Source organism: Microcaecilia unicolor, chromosome 2 (genome assembly GCF_901765095.1).
Source record: "Microcaecilia unicolor chromosome 2, aMicUni1.1, whole genome shotgun sequence".
NCBI lineage: Eukaryota > Metazoa > Chordata > Amphibia > Gymnophiona > Siphonopidae > Microcaecilia > Microcaecilia unicolor.
This window is the reverse complement of record NC_044032.1, coordinates 638,011,641-638,033,239: the sequence shown is the minus strand read 5'-3', so window position 1 is coordinate 638,033,239 and position 21,599 is coordinate 638,011,641.

Here is a 21,599-nt window from a genome sequence, read left to right as displayed (position 1 = left end):
TTGTGGTAATTTCATTTTTGGCGCGTGTTCGATATGCGCATCCAAAAAATGAACTACCGAATACCATAAAAACAACGCATGACTTGACAACCTTCCAGAAGTTACTGAAGATGAACCTGTTCAAAGAGACTTACAAAAAGAATCCTCCATAATGACTTGATTCCTAATCTACACCAGAACCAACCAATATTGATCTCTTCTAATTTGATTATTTTAATCACATTATCATTATTGAACACTAGTAAAAAAGGCCCGTTTCCGAATCCAATGAAACGGGCGCTAGCATGTGTTTTTGTGTGTGTGTGTGTGTGTGTGTGTGTGTGTGTATGTGTCACAGAGTTATTTTGTGTGTGTGTGTGTGTGAGTGAGGGTGCGGTGTGTGTGCAGGTTGTTGATGTGTGTCTTTTTTTGTTTTGTTTTGTTTTTTGCTTGGGGGTTGGGGGATGTGCTGTGCTGTGCTGGCAAAGTGGGTTGGATTGGTATGTGGCTTTGAGGGTGTGTTTCTGTTGTATTGTGTGTGTGTGGTTTTGTCTGTCAAGGAGGTTTGTGGAGGGGGGGGGTCTTTCTGTTGGTGAAATGTAAATGTGAAATGTAAATGTAAATTTTTGCACATACCCACAGCAGGAATATTCTTCTCTCGTTCCAGCGGTGGTTCTGTGCTCTCCGTGCTGCACAGATAATGAGCCATTCTGCTGGGGAATGCTCCTCCCTTATTGTCACGTAGTTTACTCTGATTGGTCCATCTTACGTTGCCTAGTGTTGCCTGGGAACGGTGTTGTGATGGTCCTTTGTGTTTCAGAATGTTGAGGGTGTTTTTTCTGATTGGTCCGTCATGTGAGGGCGGGGCAGAGAGACATGGTCAGTGTTGAGGCTTCACCACCATGAATCCATGAACCCTTCAGTGACTGACTGAGTGACTTCAGAACGTTGTCTTCAGAACGTTGAGGGTGAGTTTTATTATAGTAGATTATATCCTATCCTGCTCACTTATATGTTATGTATTATCTTTTTTATTCACCCTAATTTACATGATATTATTCGCACCTTAATTGTAACAATATGTTGAACCTCTATTCTGTTAATGGTGATAGCCATTGCGATATAATGTAAGCCATACTGAGCCTACAAATAGGTGGGGAAATGTGGGATACAAATGCAGCAAATAAATAAATAAAACACATTTTATTTTGGGCCGCACATATCAGACACGTGCCAAGTGGCATTTGGCACATGTCACTTAAGACTTTACCGCTAGGTCGATGGCTGGTAGTAAGGTCTCATGCCTAAAATGGACACATGGCATTTTTGATTTTGCCGCATGTCCATTTTCAGCAAACATGTTTTAAAGACCTTTTTTTTTACAGGTGCGCTGAAAAAAGATTCTGCGCACGCCCAAAACCCATGTCTACACTATCGCAGGCCATTTTTAAGCGCTCCTTTGTAAAAGGACCTCTTAATGAGTAGGTAGCGCACAAGAACAGGCTACCACACAAATATTTTCAGTAGGGGATGGGCAGGGGAATTTGTTTTTCTTTTCATTTTGCAGAATTTTTATTGTTAAATTTGTGTTCCATTTTAGCATGAGCTTTTCAGTTTAGCATACACTATTTCATTGCATTTGTTCTGTTTCATACTGGTGTGTACTAAATTAGGGGTAACTTTTACTGAGCTGTAGTAGCAAATGGCCTTAGCATGCTGTTATGTGGGTCATTCCCACACAATAAGTCCAATTTTCCATTTATCTCATTAATGGCTGTGCATTAATGTTGTAAGAACATGTGGAAGAGGAAAGGAAGAGATGCCAGGACCTGCAGAGAAAGAAGAAAGAGGGGGAGGTGCTAGACCTGCGAAGGGGAGAGAGAACAGGAGTGAGGGAAGAAAGGAACACTTCCTGGACCCTTGGAGGGGGGGCAGAGGAAGAGATGCATGCATAGCTGTCGGTGGCTCAAGGATGCTGTCGCTGACTACGCAGCTTAGTAGAAGGGAGTTTTGGTTGTCTTTGGAGGAGGTCCTCAGTTGGGGATGCTTGGGAATCCCCACCAGATATACAGCAAGAGTGAGGACCAGTATTAGACATGCTACAGCCTCTTATCTGCCACCATGTTTATAAGTTTCTAAACTGTGTTTGGGGATGTGGTTGTCACAGGCCATAGACTATGTTTTGGGCCCTGTTGGCCACCAAAATCTTTTCCTCCTCTTCTAAGAGACTTTACCTTTGTTCTAGAACTGTGAAGGAACAGGCCTCGTATTTAAATTAATAAAGCACGTATTTTTTGTTTATAATCTTGTCCGGCTGGGTTATTGACAGGGCCACCCCATAACCCTTGCCTGGGGTCTCACACTGTTCCCTATTTAACAATTGTTCCCTATTTAACCATTCCATCCCATTCATAGCTGTATACTAACTGATACAATATCCTCCATCAGTGTCATTCATCTTTTTAGCAAGCTGAAAAGCCCCAACCTGTTTAGCACTTTCATAATGGAAGGGTTCCATCTCTTCTATGCCAAAAAGTTATTATGTAGAGCTTCTGCAGGTTGGTTTGGGTGTATTGAGAGCAGTAGCGTTCCTGGCCTGGATGGTACCCGGGGCGGATCACCGATGCGCCCCCCCCGGGTGCAGCGTGCCCCCCCTGCTAAATGACACACCCCCCTGGCGAAATGACACCTCCCCCGGGTGCACGCCGCTGGGGGGGTGGGGTGCCGCGGCGCGCGCCTGCTCTGAGTTCGCTAACTTCGCTCGTTCGCTGCAGCTCCCTCTGCCCCGGAACAGGAAGTAACCTGTTCCAGGGCAGAGGGAGCTGCAGCGAACGAGCGAAGTTAGCGAACTCGGAGCAGGCGCGCGCCGCGGCACCCCCCAGTGGCATGCACCCGGGGCGGACCGCCCCCACCGCCCCCCCCTTGCTACGCCACTGATTAAGAGACAGAATATATACCTAGATTTCCTGATAATACCCAGTAGGGATGGGCAGCCAGGAAATTTTCATTTTGTCTCATTTCCCATGTTGTTTGGGAGACTTTCCATTTTGTTCAGTGGTTCTCTCCCTTGTGTCATCACAGAAGACAGCACAAAGCAAACATTTCTGGGCATCCCCTCCCAAGGCCACCCCTTCCAAATGCTCTCCTCATGAGACCTCCCCCCCTCACTTCTAGCAAGCCCCAGAACCTCTCTCAATGCCCTGGTGGTCCAGCATGGGATGATACGGTGGCTGTGACCTTTCACCCTAGTCTTGAGAATGCAAGACTAGGATGAAAGGCCAATGCTGTTCTATGAGATGTTTCCCATGGACATGGGCACAATTGAATAGGCATAGCTCCTCCCACTGGAGCCCAAGGGCATTGAGCTAGGCCCAGGGAGCTAATGAAAGTGAGGGTATCCTGCGGGGAGGAGGGGGTTCGGAAGGAGCAGCCACAGGAAGAGGTGCCAGAAGGGATGCTTGGCTCACAAGTGGGGGATGTCATTTGCTAACCTGTCATTGACAAACAAAATCTTGCCCATTTTTGTTTGCTTATGTCATTGAGAATGACTGCCCATCCATATTATCCATAGCCTATATAACCTTGTCCTTGACCAGTTTCTTTTAGTACCAGCCAGTGTTGCTTCCTGGAGGTTGGAAGAGGAAGGAGAGAATATATAACTAGAATTCTTAATTGTTATTCTAGCTAGTCGGGCTTTAAATTTAATCAGCTTTATACAGAGCTTTAAAAATCTGTCATGTGAAAGCCCCCTCAGGGATTTGGGGTATATAAAGGAAAGAATATTTTGCTAGAATAAACTGACAGTACAGAAAAGCAAAAGTTACAAATTGTAATATGATAAATGAGTAGGTAACTAGGCAACGGTTGTACCCAGATTAAAGGAAAATGTAGGAGAAGGACATGCAAACTAACGACTTTCACTGATGGGAGGAAATCACACACTGCTATTATTGTTTATACATATAAATAATAATGTCCTTCCAAGCTGAAAGATACTCTTTCTGGTAGAGGTGGAGAGGCTGCCTACCTTGTGAATACATTCCTGCCACCTTCTTCCAATACTTGGCACTTGGTGCCTCCACTTACGAAGGAAGGATGCTTCCTGGTGTGATTTCCCTCCCTTCCTCCAAGAAAAGCCCTGAAGCAAGGTTGGCGGACACATGAGTGCACTGCCTCAATTGTATGCAAATCTAACTCATGAATATTCATTGTGGATATCCTGAAAACCCAATGGGACGAGGTATGCCCCAAGGATTGGGTTAGGAATAGCTGTATTAGGAGTATCCTGAAAACCTGACTTGGCCACAGAGAACTGGGATTAAAGGCCAAAGAGCTAGGGAGACAAATGTGTAAGGTTTCACCAGTACATTTTTTTCTAGCAAAAAAGGTGCCGGTACTCAAATGCGAGGCCACCCTTCAGGGGTGGGGTGATCACTGAGGGACCCACCCCACAATAGCCAGACCCCTTGCAAACAGTCACAGAATCTATGACAAGACAGAATTTGTGTGTAGAGCCTGAGGTCTTTCATTAAAACTTGGGCACCATGGGTCAATTTTAGCAGAAAATAGAAAAGGTGCCAGTACTCAGTACCACCCAAGTACCCCCTCAAAAAATGCCCTGGTTTTAACTTACATATACCAGAAAGGGTAGGATTTCATCCTAGAACCTGACTTCAAAGCAAACTAGAGTTAAAAAAAAAACTTGCTAAGGATGTAAAAAGACTTGAAGCAGTTCAGAGAAAAGTGATAAAAATGGTATGCGGTTTGTGTCATAAGACATATGAGGAGAGACTTGTGGGCTCATTTTCAAAAGAGAAGGACGTCCATCTTTCGACAGAAATCAGAAGATGGACATTCTTCTCCCAGGGATGTCCAAATCAGTATAATCGAAACCCGATTTAGGACGTCCCCAACTGCACTCAGTCGCAAGGACGGCCAAAGTTCAAGGGGGCGTCTCGGAGGCGTAGCGAAGGCGAGACTTGGGTGTGCCTAACACTTGGAAGTCCTTGACCCATAATCGAAAAAGCAAGGCCGTCCCTGACAAACACTTGGACATTTTCACCCGGACCTGTTTTTCTTACGACTAAGGCACAAAAAGGTGCCCGAAATGACCAGATGACCACTGGAGAGAACCGGGGATGATCTCCCGTTACTCCCCCAGTGGTCACTAACCCCCTCCCAGCCTCAAAAACATCTTTAAAAATTTGTCATGCCAGCCTCTATGCCAGCCTCAGATGTCATACTCAGGTCCGTGACATCAGTATGCAAGTCTCTGGAGCAGTTTTAGTGGGTGCAGTGCACTTCAGGCAGGCGGACCCAGGTCCACCCCCCCTACCTGTTACGTTTATGGAGGAAAAGGCGAGCCTTCCAAAACCCACCAGAAACCTACTATACCCACATCTAGGTGACCCCCTTCACCTGTAAGGGCTATGGCAGTGGTGTACAGTTGTGGGTAGTTGGTTTTGGAGGGGTTTGGGGGGGGCTTAGCATACAAGGTAAGGGAGCTATGTTCCTGGGAGCCCCCTGGGGTGTTCGGTTGGTGTCCTGGCATGTCATGGGGACCAGTGCACTACAAATGCTGGCTCCTCCCACAACCAAATGGCTTGCATTTGATTGTTTCTGACATGGACGTCTTTGGTTTCGAAAATCGCAGAAAATCAGAAACGATCATGTCTAGGGACGTCCAAATCAAGGGACGGTGAAAGTTAAGGATTTGGACGTCCCTGACAGTATTTTCGAATGAAAGGTGGACGTCCATCTTGTTTCAAAAATACGGGTTTCCCCGCCCCTAGATTTCCCCGTTTTGCAAGGACATCCAAATCGCAATTTGGACGTCCCTTTTGAAAATGCCCCTCTTGATAACCTAAAGATGTATATCCTGGAGGAAAGGAGAAACAGGGATGATATGATGCAGACATTCAAATATTTGAAACAAACCTTTTTCACAGATGAGAAGATGGTAGAACTAGAGGACATGAATTGAGGTTTGCAAGGGCGGGGGGGGGCTCAGGAATAACATCAGGAAGTACTTTTCATGGAAAGAGTGGTAGACACCTGGAATGCCCTCCTACAGGAGGTGATGGAGATAAAAACGTCAACATAACTAAAAAATGAGTAGGATAAACCCAAAGGAATCCTCTATGGAAGGAATAAAAGCAAACAAACTTAGTGGAACTTAGATGGCAACTCCAGTAATTGGGAAGCAAGGCTAGTGCCAGGCAGACCTCTACAGCCTGTGCCCAGATCATGTCTGAACAGAATTGGATGGGCTGGAATGGCATCTGTAGAAGAACTAGGTCAGCGCTACGCAGACATCTATGGTCTGTGCCCTGAAAATGGCAATGACAAATCAAGATCAAGTATACATACGTAGTAGCCCATCATATCTTATGCTATGAGTTTATCTTGTTGGGCAGACTGGATAGACCATAGAGGACTTTCTCTACTGTCATCTACTAACTTACTATGATAATTTAAATACCACTAATGAAAATCAAAGCCTGTGCTTACTTGGCTCAGTAAGGTGTCAAGTGCAGCAGATAAAGAATGTTGAAACTGTCTTCTCTGCAATTTGAATCTATCCTTTTTTTTATTATTTTATTTATTTATTTGTTACATTTGTATCCCACATTTTCCCACCTATTTGCAGGCTCAATGTGGCTTACATAGTACCGTAAAGGCATTCGCCAATTCCGGTATAAACAGTTACACAGTGATGTTGTGATAGAATGAGGTTCATGTGGAACAGACATATTAGGGAATCGTATAGAGGAAGAGTTACGTTATGTCCATTTCGTGCTTTGGTTTCGTAGTGTTGCAGGGTTCAGGCATTTACGTTGGGTCGGTAGGGTGTGCCTTTTTGAACAGGTACGTTTTTAGTGATTTCCGGAAGTTAAGTTGGTTATACGTTGTTTTCACGGCTTTTGTGTGCTTATGTAGGAAAAGCTGGATGCATGAGTTGATTTGTATTTGAATCCTTTGCAGCTTGGGTAGTGGAGGTTTAGATATGTCCGCGTTGATCCGGTTGTATTTCTGATTGGTAGGTCAATGAGGTCTGTCATGTATCCCGGGTCCTCGCCGTACATAATTTTATAAGCCAGGGTGCAGATTTGAAAGAAATACAGTACGTTCTTTGATTGGGAGCCAGTGCAATTTTTCTCGGAGGGGTTTGGCGCTTTCGAATTGCGTTTTTCCAAATATAAGCCTGGCTGCTGTGTTTTGAGCAGTCTGAAGTTTCTTTATGATTTTTTCTTTACATCCCGCATATTTTTTTTTTCTTTTTGGCTCTCTGTTTGCAGACACCTCCTTCCTGCTTGTTTGAAATGAAATTTTTATCTTCCTTTACATTTTATAGCCTTTCTTTTTTCTTCCTCCATTTAAGCATCTTTCTATATGAAAGCTGTCCTTCCACAGCCTATTACTTTCTCTTATACTGATGTGTAAAAATATAAATAGGTTCATGTTTTGAAAGTCTGGATTTGTCCTCATTTTGTTTTACTTCAACACTGTATTACACACATTTTTAATTAAAAAGTAACGTAATTTAGAAATGTATAACATGTACAAATTGATTGTGTACATGTTAGCTCATAGGTTACCATCAGGCTTATTTTCGAAAGAGAAGGGCGCTCATCTTTCGACACAAATCGGGAGATGGGCGTCCTTCTCCCAGGGTCACCCAAATCGGCATAATTGAAAGCCGATTTTGGGCATCTTCAACTGCTTTTTGTCGCAGGGACGACCAAAGTTCACGGGGGCGTGTTGGAAACATAGCGAAGGTGGGACTGGGGCGTTCTTAACACATGGCCGTCCTCGGCCGATAATGGAAAAATGAAGGGCGTCCCTGATGAGTACTTAGACAACTTTACTTGGTCCATTTTTTCTTGCGACCAAGCCTCAAAAAGGTGCCTGAACTGAGCAGATGACCACTAGAAGGAATCGGGGATGACCTCCCCTTACTCCCCCAGTGGTCACTAACCCCCTCCCACCCTAAAATAAAAATTCAAAAATATTTTTTGGCCAGCCTCTATGCCAGCCTCAAATGTCATACCCAGCTCCCTAACAGCAGTATTTAGGTCCCTGGAGCAGTTTTGTGGGTACTGCAGTGCACTTCAGGCAGGCGGACCCAAGCCCACTCCCCCTACATGTTACACTTGTGGTGATAAATGTGAGCCCTTCAAAACTCACCAGAAACCAATTCTACTCACATGTAGGTGCCCCCCTTCATCCCTAAGGGCTATGGTAGTGGTGTACAGTTGTGGGGAGTGGGGTTTGGGGGGCTCAGAACACAAGGTAAGGGAGCTATGCACCTGGGAGCAATTTCTGAAGTCCACTGCAGTGCCCCCTAGGGTGCCCGGTTGGTGTCCTGGTATGTGAGGGGGACCAGTGCACTACGAATGCTGGCTCCTTCCATGACCAAATGGCTTGGATTTGGTCTTTCTGAGATGGGCGTCCTCGGTTTCCATTAACGCTGAAAACCGAGGACGACCATCTCTAAGGACGACCATCTCTAAGGTCGACCTAAATGTTGAGATTTGGGCATCCCCGACTGTATTATCGAAACAAAAGATGGACGCCCATCTTGTTTTGATAATATGGGTTTCCCCGCCCCTTTGCGAGGACATCCTGCGAGGACGCCCTCAGGAAAACTTGGGCACCCCGTTCGATTATACCCTCAATGTGTAAAATCAATTTCACATATTCAAAGGGTCCCTTTTATTCAAGTATGGTAAGTTTTTCCACTTGCCACATGTTAAGGGAAAAAATGCACAGGTTGCGAGTTAAATGCAGAGGGTGTGCCCAACATCTGCCCTGCCCACTCACCACAGATTAAATGAGTTATTTGCCTCGGTCTTCACCGAGAAAGATTTAGTTGGGATACCGGTGCTGGACAGGGTATTCAAAGCTGACGAGTTGGAGAAACTTAATGAAATCTCTGTAAACCTGAAGGATGTAATGGGGCAGTTCTGCAAACTAAAGAGTAACAAATCTCCTGGGCGAATGGCATTCATCCCAGGGTACTGATGGAACTCAAAAATGAGCTTGCAGAACTACTGTTGTTGATATGTAATTTATCCTTAAAATCGAACGTGGTACCGAAAGATTGGAGGGTCGCTAATGTAACGTCGATTTTTTAAGAAAGGTTCCAGGGGAGATCTGGGGAATTATAGACCAGGAGTCTGACGCCGGTGCCGGGCAAAATGGTAGAGACTATCATTAAGAACAAAATAACAGAGCACATTCTAAAGCATGGACTGAGGAGACAAAGTCAGCATGGATTTAGTGAAGGGAAGTCTTGCCTCACCAATCTACTGCATTTCTTTGAAGGGGTAAACAAACATGTTGACAAAGGTGAGTCGGTGGATATTGTTTATCTGGATTTTCAGAAAGCGTTTGACAAAGTCCCTCATGAAAGGCTCCAGAGGAAATTAGAGAGTCATGGGATCGGAGGTAGTGTATTGTTATGGATTAAAAATTGGTTGAAAGATAGGAAACAGTGAGTAGGGTTAAATGGTCACTATTCGCAATGGAGAAGGGTGGTTATTGGGGTCCCTCAGGGATCTGTGCTGGGACCGTTGCTTTTTAACATTTTCATAAATGACCTGGAGGTGGGGGTAACTAGCGAGGTTATCAAATTTGCTGATGACACAAAGTTGTTCAAGGTCGTCAAATCGCGGGAAGATTGTGAAAAGTTGCAGGAAGATCTTGCGAGTCTAGGAGACTGGGCGTCTAAATGGCAGATGACGTTTAATATAAGCAAGTGCAAAGTGATGCATGTGGGAAACAGGAACCCAAACTATAGCTAAGTCATGCAAGGTTCAGCGTTAGGAGCCACGGAACGAGAAAGGGACCTGGGAGTCATCATTGATGATACGTTGAAACCTTCTGCTTAGTGTGCTGCTGCGGCTAAGAAAGCAAATAGAATGTTAGGTATTATTAGGAAAGGGATGGAAAACAAATATGAGGATATTATAATGCCACTGTATCAGTCCATGGTGCGACCGCACCTAGAGTATTGTGTTCAATTCTGGTCGCCACACCTCAAAAAAGATATAGTGGAATTAGAAAAGGTGCAGAGAAGGGCGACGAAGATGATTAAAGGGATGGGATGACTTTCCTATAAGGAAAGGCTAAAGCGGCTGGGGCTCTTCAGCTTGGAGAAAAGGCGACTGAGGGGTGATATGATAGAGGTATATAAAATAATGAGTGGAGTGGAACAGATAGATGTGGAGCGTCTGTTTACGCTTTCCAAAACTACTAGGACAAGGAGGCATGCGATGAAGCTAGAGTGCAGCAAGTTTTAAACAAATAAGAGAAATGTTTTCTTTACTCAGCGCGTAATTCGACTCTGGAATTCGTTGCCGGAGAATGTGGTTAAGGCGGTTAGCTTAGCAGAGTTTAAGAAAGGCTTGGGTGGCTTCCTGAAGGAAATGGCCATAGAATGTTATTAAATGGACGTAGGGAAAGATCCACTATTCCTAGGACAAGCAGTACAAAATGCTTTGCTCCATGGATCTTGTCGGGTGATTGTGACCTGGATGGGCCACTATCGGAGACAGGGTGCTGGGCTAGATGGATCTTTGGTCTGTCCCAGTGTGGTGATGCTTATGTCTTATGTCTTATCTAGTAGTGCTATAGAAATTATTAGTAGTAGTAGGATACTGTGTTATATGCCTGTGCACACAATGTCAAATTCTGATGCAGAGATGCCAAGGGTGCCCATCCCACAGCTGGAAATTTACCACTGCCATGTCTACAATGAATTCAGGAAGATGCACATTCCAAAAACTGAAACATTATAATCAATAAATAAAATATACAATTCTTTTTTTTTCTACTTTTGTTATCTAGTTATTTTATTTTTCTAATGGCATTGGTCCCAGTCTCTGGAGTAGTATCCAATGGAGCAGAGGAGTAACCTAATGGTTAGTGCAGCAAACTTTGATCCTGGCAACCTGAGTTCAATTCCCACTACAGCTCCTTGTGACCTTGGGCAAGTCACTTAACCCTCCATTGCCCCAGGTACCAAACAAAAAAAAAACTTAGATTGTGAGCCCCCTAAGGACAGAGAAAGTACCTGTATATAATGTGTATTTTCAAAAGGGACATCCTAGTTGCTATTTGGACATCCTTGCAAAACATCTAAATCCAGGGGGAAACCCATATTTTCAAAACAAGATGGACATCCAGCTTTTGTTTTCAAAAATACAGTCAGGGACGTCCAAATCCTTAAATTTGGACATTGCTAGATATGGACGTTTCTGATTTTCGGCAATTTTCGAAACCAAAGACGTCCATATCAGAAACAACCAAATGCATGCCATTTGGTTGTGGGAGGAGCCAGCATTTGTAGTGCACTGGTCACCAACTGGGCACCCTAGGGGGCACTGCAGCGGACTTCATAAATTGCTCCTAGGAATATAGCTCCCTTACCTTGTGTGCGGAGCCCCCCAGAACCCACTACCCATAACTGTACACCACTACCATAGCACTTACGGGTGAAGGGGGACACCTAGATGTGGGTACAGTGACTTTGTGGTGGGTTTTGGAGGGCTCGCTGTTTCCTCCACAAACATAACAGGTAGGTGGGGATGGGGCTGGGTCCACCTGTCTGAAGTGCACTGCACCCACAAAACTGCTCCAGAGACCTGCATACTGCTGTCAATGGATCTGAGTATGACATCTGAGGCTGGCACAAAATATTTTTAAAGATTTTTTTGAGCATGGGAGAGGGTTGGTGACCACTGGGGGAGTAAGGAGAGGTCATCCTCAATTCTCTCTGGTGGTCATCTGGTCATTTTGGGCACCTTTTTGTGCCTTAGTCATAAGAAAAACAGGTCCCGGTGAAAACGTCCAAGTGTTCATCAGGGACATCCTTGTTTTTTTTCGATTATGTGTCAAGGACATCCAAGTGATAGGCATGCCCAAGTACCGCCTTCGCTACGCCTCTGACGTGCCCCCTTGAACTTTGGCCGTCCTTGCGACGGAGTGCAGTTGGGGACGTCCTAAATCAGGTTTCGATTATACCGATTTGGACGTCCCTGGGAGAAGGACATCTATCTTCCGATTTATGTCGAAAGATGGACATCCTTCTCTTTCGAAAATGAGCCCAACAGTAGCACTATACTGTAGAAATTTTCATTATTACTATTCTCTTGCCAGAGTCTACTAAGTCCATTTCGCACTTCTTTTCTCTCCATATCCACCATCCATCTTCTCTCTGCATCCCTATCTATCCTAAGCAGCAGCATCCCTTTGTCTTTGCTCCTATCTTGATGCATGCATCCTTCCTGTTGTTGATCTCGGCGCCAATTCAAAATGGCCGCCGAGAGTTGAAGTGACCTCGCGAGACTTCAACTCTCGGTGGCCATTTTGAATCAGCGCCGAGATCAACAACAGGAAGGATGCATGCAGGGCAGCGCTCTGTGCAGGAAAGAGGGGGCTCTTTCCTGCCCGAAGAGGTCACTAGACCACCAGGGCAGTAGTAAGGTAAGGGGAGGGGGGTGACGGGGAGGGGGAGTGATGGGGTGTGTGATAGGGGAGGGGAAAATGTGACAGGGGGCGGAGCGAGGGCATGAAAGGGAGCGGGTGGGGTGTGAAAGGGGTCGGGTGGGGTGTGTGTGGTAGGGGCGGGGCATGTGTCCTCCTTTTTGGGGGACAAAATATGGTAATCCTAGGTTAGCGTTACCTGCTGTAAGGTGGCTTAACTGCAACATTAGTGAAGGACTACTCTTAGGGACACCTGCCACTCCCTCCCTCCCTCACAATTCCTTATACAAAATTGTGTATTCATTACTGGTATGTCTTAGCATGAAATCAGAATCCATCAGAATGGGGCTTAGTTTCAAAGCTTTAGCTGGTTTTAACCTGGATAAAATAATGTGTGCTTGCATGCAACCTGACAATATTAAATTTTCAAACCCAGAAGGACATCTTCTTTGCAGCCTTAGAAAGCATGTTGGAGCCTGAATAGCAGAAGGACGAACAAAAATAGAAATCCTTACTTCTCTAAATCTAGCAAGTGTATTTACATTTATAGGATCTGTGACATGAAGCTGGTGCCTGCTGAGGTTGGAGCAGCTTTTCTTGGTTTACATAGCTTTTATCTGCACAGTCCCTTCTGGCTTTAGGGAAAATATTACCTTTGCTATAGCAGTAATATATATCCAAACCATCAGTCCACATAGCTGGAGGTAAACCTGTTTATTGATCAGAGTGAAGATGTCACTTTTACCAGCTCATAGCATGTTCATTCAGGCACTGGAAAGACGGATAGTGAAACTATTTTGTCCATAGGCACCTCTAATGCATAGGCCATGTTTGTTGAGGCAGCAAATCCTATATAATAATTTACACCTCCAACATTCTACGTCTGGATGCCTGGGTTCTAAACATCCATTCCGACTCATTGCCCCACCCTCGCATCAAAATGTAATGACATCAGAGGGCAGAACAATGAGGGGGAAGGGAACGCTGGAGGAGAGATGATGTCAGGAGGAGAGAATCGCGGGACATCGAAAGGAGGGAGGGAGGAAGGGAAGGGGAGGGGAGGACAGAGGAGAATTGATGAACATGGATGGGATGGGAGGACACTCATAGGCGCACCGTATAAGAGGCTTGGGGAGGCAGCCCAACTGTGACCTTCCCCTGGCTGCTGCCCCCCCAAACGCAGGGCTGCCTGCCTCTCGGACGGTACCTCCGCTACTTCCCGCCCTCAGCTCCCCGATCGACAGCCCTCCTGTCTGTTCCTCCCCCCCCCCCTTGTGCATGCTTAATCCTTTTACTTTCAGGCACAGCGACGGCAGTGATGAGGACAACACAGCGGGCTCACCTCCAGCTTCTCCCTTCCCTCACACAGTGCCCCGCCTTCTGCGATGATGCATTTCCTGTTTCCGCAAGGGTGGGACACTGTGTGAGGGAAGGGAGAAGCTGTGTTGTCCTCTTCACTGCCTTCGCAGCGCCTGAAAGTAAAAGGGTTAAATGCGCGGGGGGGGGGGAGGAACGGAGAAGAGGGTTATCAGGGAGCTGAGGGAGGGCAGGGAGAATCGCTAGACATGGATGGGAGGGCAGGGTGAGAGAAGAGATGGCTGGAATTGGAGAGGAGGGCAGGGGGAGAAGAGATCGCTGGACAGGAGATGAGGGGAGGGGAGAGCAGGGTGACAGAAGAGATCGCTGGACAGCACAGGAGGGGAGGGAAAGGGAGAGAGGAAAATTGCTGGACATGGATGGATGGAGGGGATGGCAGGGGAGAGAGGAGAATTGCTGGACATGGATGGATGCATGGGAGGGCAGGGGAGAGAGGAGAATTGCTGGACATGGATGGATGAATGGGGGCAGGGGAGAGAGTCAGGGCCGTGCCTAGGGTCTCTGGCGCCCCCCTGCAGTTGGCCCCGCCGGCACGCCCCCACGAAAACGATCGCTACACTACCCGCCCTCTTCTCCCCAGATCCTTTTCCTTTTTGTTTAAATTTACCTCTCCGGCGCGCGGCAGCGTAGCATTAGTGAGAAGGAGGCGGTGCTCCACCGCCCCGACGTGTCTTCTTCCCTTCGCTCAGTGTCCCGCCTTCTTCTGACGTCATTTCTGACGTCAGAAGAAGGCGGAACCGAGCGAAGGGAAGAGACTGACACGTCGGGGCAGGGGAGTGCCGCCTCCTCACTAACGCTACGCTGCCACGCGCCGGAGAGGTAAATTTAAACAAAAAGGAAAAGGATCTGGGGAGAAGAGGGCGAGGTAAGCATGGTGCGGCGGGGCGCCCCCCAGAGGATGGCGCCCTCCTGCCATGTTTACCTCGCTTACCGTGTTGGCACGGCCCTGGAGAGAGAAAATTTGCTGGATATGGGTGGATAGAGGAGAGGGCAGGGGAGAATGGAGAGTTCCTGGACATGGATGGAGGGGAGGGGAGGGCAGGGGAGAGAGGAGAATTGCTGAACATGGATGGATGAATGGGGGGGGGCAGAGGAGAGAGGAAATTTGCTAGATATAGGTGGATGGAGGAGAGGGCAGGGGAGAATGGAGAGTTGCTGGACATGGATGGATGGAGGGGAGGGAAGTCAGGAAGGAGACGCACATGGTTGGAGGGGAGGGAAGAGGGGAGAAATGCTGGACGTGGATTGAGGGGAGGGAAGAGAGGAGAAATGCTGGACATGGATGGAGTCTGCGTACTCAATCTTTTAAAAAATACTATAAATAAAAATCACAAAAAAAGAAAGATTAAAACAAAAAAAAAAGCATAGATAAAACAATCCGTATCTCATACCCCTGGAGCAATTACTCATTATACACCCTTCCCAATTAGTACTTATCATGACAACATTTCTCCTAATGGTTCCCTTAAAAACATAATCGCCATTACATGATAACCTTGCTAGCGCCCGTTTCATTTGTGTGAGAAACGGGCCTTTTTTACTAGTCTTCAAAAAATCAAACTAACCCAATGCTTCCAACCATGCTTTATTGATTTATTTCTATGGGTATGCTTATGTACCTTTTGGGGGCAATTCTATAACTGGGTACCCCCAATTAGGAACCAGAAGGACAAAGGAGAAGGAGCCTATTCTATGCCTAGGTTCCATTGCAGAATGAATGTGCCTAAAATTTATGCCAGCCACAGAGCAGTTGTTAGTGTGTGCCAACATATGGCAAGGACATGTTTCACCTACTGCAGGGTGAGGGTTATGGGGTGACTCTGTCAAAGAACACAGCTGGACAGGATTGAAAACATGAAATAAGTACTTTATTAGCTTAACTCTGAGGCCTGTTCTTTCACAGGCCTAGATGAAGATCTGTTATCTTCAGAGGGGGAAAAGATTTTGGATAGGCCTGCGACAAACATCTAAGTTCCATTCATGGTTTTAAATTAAAAGACGATAAAACTAAGCTACTTTGGCTAGCATGACGAATTGGGGAGCACTGGTTTTCTTTGCTCACATTATATTTGGAGACATTCGATGATCGAGAAATCTGTCCACCCTTAGGAGCAGATATTACGTTTGGGTGCTGCTCCGTTTGGGTGCGTTAACACTCTGAGATTCTCTCCACTCACATTAAAAAAAAATTCTTAAAGATCCATATTTTGGACATTTGATTTATATTCTTCAAAGTCAGTCTCCTCGTAGTTCTCTTTAAGTTAGTACTCTGATTTGTATCTTATAGCAAGTAAAAGCAGCATTACACCCAAAATTCTTTTTCTTTCTAAAGATTTCTCAATCAAAATTGAATCAACTTTTAGGGTTTTGGGGATTACTTTGGATGCCTCTGTCTCTTTAGAACCCCAAGAGAACCATCCTATATAATAAAAAGCACCTCCAATGTTCTGAAGCTAACTCCGTGGCACTGTGGCAGTGTAGGGTTCATACAGTGGGGGAAATAAGTATTTGATCCCTTGCTGATTTTGTAAGTTTGCCCACTGACAAAGACATGAGCAGCCCATAATTGAAGGGTAGGTTATTGGTAACAGTGAGAGATAGCACATCACAAATTAAATCCGGAAAATCACATTGTGGAAAGTATATGAATTTATTTGCATTCTGCAGAGGGAAATAAGTATTTGGTCCCCCACCAACCAGTAAGAGATCTGGCCCCTACAGACCAGGTAGATGCTCCAAATCAACTTGTTACCTGCATGACAGACAGCTGTCGGCAATGGTCACCTGTATGAAAGACACCTGTCCACAGACTCAGTGAATCAGTCAGACTCTAACCTCTACAAAATGGCCAAGAGCAAGGAGCTGTCTAAGGATGTCAGGGACAAGATCATACACCTGCACAAGGCTGGAATGGGCTACAAAACCATCAGTAAGACGCTGGGCGAGAAGGAGACAACTGTTGGTGCCATAGTAAGAAAATGGAAGAAGTACAAAATGACTGTCAATCGACAAAGATCTGGGGCTCCACGCAAAATCTCACCTCGTGGGGTATCCTTGATCATGAGGAAGGTTAGAAATCAGCCTACAACTACAAGGGGGGAACTTGTCAATGATCTCAAGGCAGCTGGGACCACTGTCACCACGAAAACCATTGGTAACACATTACGACATAACGGATTGCAATCCTGCAGTGCCCGCAAGGTCCCCCTGCTCCGGAAGGCACATGTGACAGCCCATCTGAAGTTTGCCAGTGAACACCTGGATGATGCCGAGAGTGATTGGGAGAAGGTGCTGTGGTCAGATGAGACAAAAATTGAGCTCTTTGGCATGAACTCAACTCGCCGTGTTTGGAGGAAGAGAAATGCTGCCTATGACCCAAAGAACACCGTCCCCACTGTCAAGCATGGACGTGGAAATGTTATGTTTTGGGGGTGTTTCTCTGCTAAGGGCACAGGACTACTTCACCGCATCAATGGGAGAATGGATGGGGCCATGTACCGTACAATTCTGAGTGACAACCTCCTTCCCTCCGCCAGGGCCTTAAAAATGGGTCGTGGCTGGGTCTTCCAGCACGACAATGACCCAAAACATACAGCCAAGGCAACAAAGGAGTGGCTCAGGAAGAAGCACATTAGGGTCATGGAGTGGCCTAGCCAGTCACCAGACCTTAATCCCATTGAAAACTTATGGAGGGAGCTGAAGCTGCGAGTTGCCAAGCGACAGCCCAGAACTCTTAATGATTTAGAGATGATCTGCAAAGAGGAGTGGACCAAAATTCCTCCTGACATGTGTGCAAACCTCATCATCAACTACAGAAGACGTCTGACCGCTGTGCTTGCCAACAAGGGTTTTGCCACCAAGTATTAGGTCTTGTTTGCCAGAGGGATTAAATACTTATTTCCCTCTGCAGAATGCAAATAAATTCATATACTTTCCACAATGTGATTTTCCGGATTTAATTTGTGATGTGCTATCTCTCACTGTTACCAATAACCTACCCTTCAATTATGGGCTGCTCATGTCTTTGTCAGTGGGCAAACTTACAAAATCAGCAAGGGATCAAATACTTATTTCCCCCACTGTAAGTCTGTAACTCAGTGTTTCATATGCTCTCACTGTCCCGCAACGTCACAAGAACGAGGAACCAATCAACGGTCTGTAAAAAACGCCCAACCCGCCTGCCCGGTCCATCATTGCCACCCAGCGATTCTCCTCTACTACTACTACTACTTAACATTTCTAAAGCGCTACTAGGGTTGCGCAGTGCTGTACAGTTTAACATAGAAGGACAGTCCCTGCTCAAGGAGCTTACAATCTGAAGGACAAATGTACAGTCAGTCTAATAGGGGCAGTCAAATTGGGCAGTCTAGATTTCCTGAATAGAGGTATAAAGGTTAGGTGCCGAAGGCGACATTGAAGAGGTGGGCTTTGAGCAAGGATTTGAAGATGGGCAGGGAGGGGGCTTGGCGTAAGGGCTCAGGAAGTTTATTCCAATCATAGGGTGAGGCGAGGCAGAAAGGGCGGAGCCTGGAGTTGGCGGTGGTGGAGAAGGGTACCAAGAGGAGGGATTTGTCCTGTGAGCGGAGGTTTCGGGTGGGAACGTAAGGGGAGATGAGGGTAGAGAGGTAATGAGGGGCTGCAGACTGAGTGCATTTGTAGGTTAGAAGGAGGAGCTTGAACTGTATGTGGTACCTGATCAGAAGCCAGTGAAGTGACTTGAGGAGAGGGGTGATATGAGCGTATAGGTCCAGGCAGAATATAAGACGTGCAGCAGAGTTCTGAACGGATTGAAGAGGGGATAGATGGTTAAGTGGGAGGCCAGTGAGGAGTAGGTTACAGTAGTCAAGGCGAGAGGTAATGAGAGAGTGGATGAGAGTTCGGGTGGTATGCTCAGAGAGGAAAGGGCGAATTTTGCTGATGTTAAAGAGAAAGAAGCAACAGGTCTTGGCTATCTGCTGGATATGCGCAGAGAAGGAGAGGGAGGAGTCAAAGATGACTCCGAGGTTGCGGGCAGATGAGACGGGGAGGATGAGGGTGTTATCGACTGAGATAGAGAGTGGAGGTAGAGGAGAAGTGGGTTTTGGTGGAAAGACGATAAGCTCGGTCTTGGCCATGTTCAGTTTCAGGTGGCGGTTGGACATCCAGGCAGCAATGTCGGGTAAGCAGGCCGATACTTTGGCCTGGTTTTCCGCACTGATGTCTGGTGTGGAGAGATAAAGCTGGGTGTCGTCAGCACCCACTGAGTCTCCGTCGCGCCTTTGAGAGCCCTGCCCATCTGTAGCCTTCCCTTCCAGTTTGTTCCCTCAGAGTCCTGCCCTCGCGGAGAGAGGAAATGATGTCAGAAGGCGGGACTCAGAGGGAACAAACTCGAAGGGAAGGCTACAGATGGGCAGGGCTTTCAAAGGAGCAACGGAGACTCGGTGGGTGCCTGGAGGGGGGGTAGGGGAGAGAAGATAATCGCTGGGTGGCTGGAGAGGGGGGCAGGGGAGAGAGGAGAATTGCTGGGTGGCTGGAGGGGGAGCAGGGGAGAGAGAAGAATCGCTAAGTGGCTAGAGGGGGTGCAGGGGACAGAGGAGACAGTCTCACTCTCTGTTACACACACTGTCAGATCGATACCAGTTGACACCTCGCGGTGTTGCCCCCTTCCTCGCTCCGCTACGGGAACCACCTCCGCACAAGTAGTATTCCTCCTAGTTGTTATTCAAACACATATCATGCTTCCTCTGCTAGGTTCACTCTGGCCAGCAGTGGGCCCATTAGTTTCAGAACTGGCTGGCCACTGGAAAATATCCGGCTCTTTAGGTATCCTCAGAACACAGTTCCGTCCACCAGGACTTCCCCCCCCCCCTTTCTGCTGACCCGCCCGGGTTCTGCAGGTCCGGAGGTCTTTTCCTCAGGATGAGGCCGTCATCTACTTTTGAGCAGACCCCGCCTTCACAGTTCTAGGCCAGCAACCAAGCCTATCTGCTCCCTGGCTTCTCTCCAGCCAGGCTACCACGCCACACTGCCTCCAGACTGGTCCTGTTCCTGGCACAGGCACCTTCAGTTCATTTCTCAACCCACTCCAGAGTTCTAAAACAAAGTTCAGCTTTCCAGTTCAAATGCTATCCAGTTCAACACTTTCTCACTGCTGTATGAATCCCCCTAGGTTTAGCAATCTCTTCTCAGCTAAACCTAGAGACCCACCTCCCTCATTTGTCAGCACTCGCTCCTGACAACCTCCCGCCCAGGTCTAGAACTCATACAGTGTGTTTTCCAGGACTTACTTTCCTTCAGTTCCTCTCTGGCCACGAGCAAAAGCTGAGATATCCATCTCCTCTTGCCCCCCCTTCTCTTCCCCCACTTGCCAGTCCATATGCTCGGTCCCTCCCTCCCCCAGCAGGTGTTCCTCATTCCCCTCCTCAGACCTCATTTCCCAATCAGCCTCCTCCCCCTGGCTTCCCTCAGAAGGAAAGTCCTCCCCCTCCTGTTTCCTCCTCAACTCAGGCTCCTGGGACTTGTAGTTTCCCCTCTCCTCCCTACCTCTGCCCTGCTCAGCCTTCTGGGATCGGTAGTTTCTGTAGTCCCCCTCTTTTCCCTTTTCCTCCCTACCTGGAAGAAGAGCACCTTTTCTCCCCTGCCGCTTCTGCTTATTAACCCATTCCTCACAACACACACTTGCACATTCACTCTCTCGCTCTCACACACACTGTCAAACACACTCTGTCAAACATGCACACTCCGAGGAAAACCTTGCTAGCGCCCGTTTCATTTCTGTAAGAAATGGGCCTTTTTTACTAGTTTATCATGAGTTGTCTTTTTCAAACTGTGTTAGCTACGTTGTATTCAGAAGTATTTTGACAAATATAATTTTACTATTCTAGTACAAGCATGTATTCTAAGTCATTTAGATTGTTGTAATGCCTTGTAATCCTCCCTTACACAAAAAGTTTCTTTCATTTACAGTTGGACTTAAAGAGATCTGACAGCTCAAAAGCTGCTCTAGCTACCTTACATTGGCTTCCTATTCGGTCTAGGATTATATTTAAGCTGGCATGTTTAACTTTTAAAATATTTGACGGTTCTGCACCAGAATATTTTCTTAAATTAGTCTCTTTTCCTCATATTCACGCACACTTGATAGTCTGAGATCCATTTCATCTTCCATTGCCTTCCTTTAATGTCATTAGATATAAACAGATTTTGGTATTGTTCTGTTTTCAAGCTTCTCAATTTACCCCAGGTATTACGTGGGTTTAATTATTTTTCTTTCAGAAAATAGTAGTAAACTAATCTATTTTAACGCTTTGAGGGGCATAATCGAAAGGGGTGTCCAAGTTTTCCTGAGGACGTCCTCGCAGGACGTCCCGGCGAAGGGGCGGGGAAACCAGTATTATCGAAACAAGATGGGCGTCCATCTTTCGTTTTGATAATAAGGTTGGGGACGCCCAAATCTCAACATTTAGGTCGACCTTAGAGAGGGTCATCCTTAGAGATGGTCGTCCTCGGTTTTCAGCGATAATGAAAACTAAGGACGCCCATCTCAGAAACGACCAAATGTAAGCCCTTTGGTCATGGGAGGGCTTAGCATGCAGGAAAGTCATAGTAACATAGTACATAACAGCAGATAAAGATCTGTACAGTCCATCCAGTCTGCCCAACAAGATAAACATGAAGGAATCCTGTTCAGAAGGAATTGATCCTAAGGAGCTTAGCCGAGATTGGGTGGCAGAGCCGGTGGCGGGAGGCGGGGATAGTGCTGGGCAGACTTATAC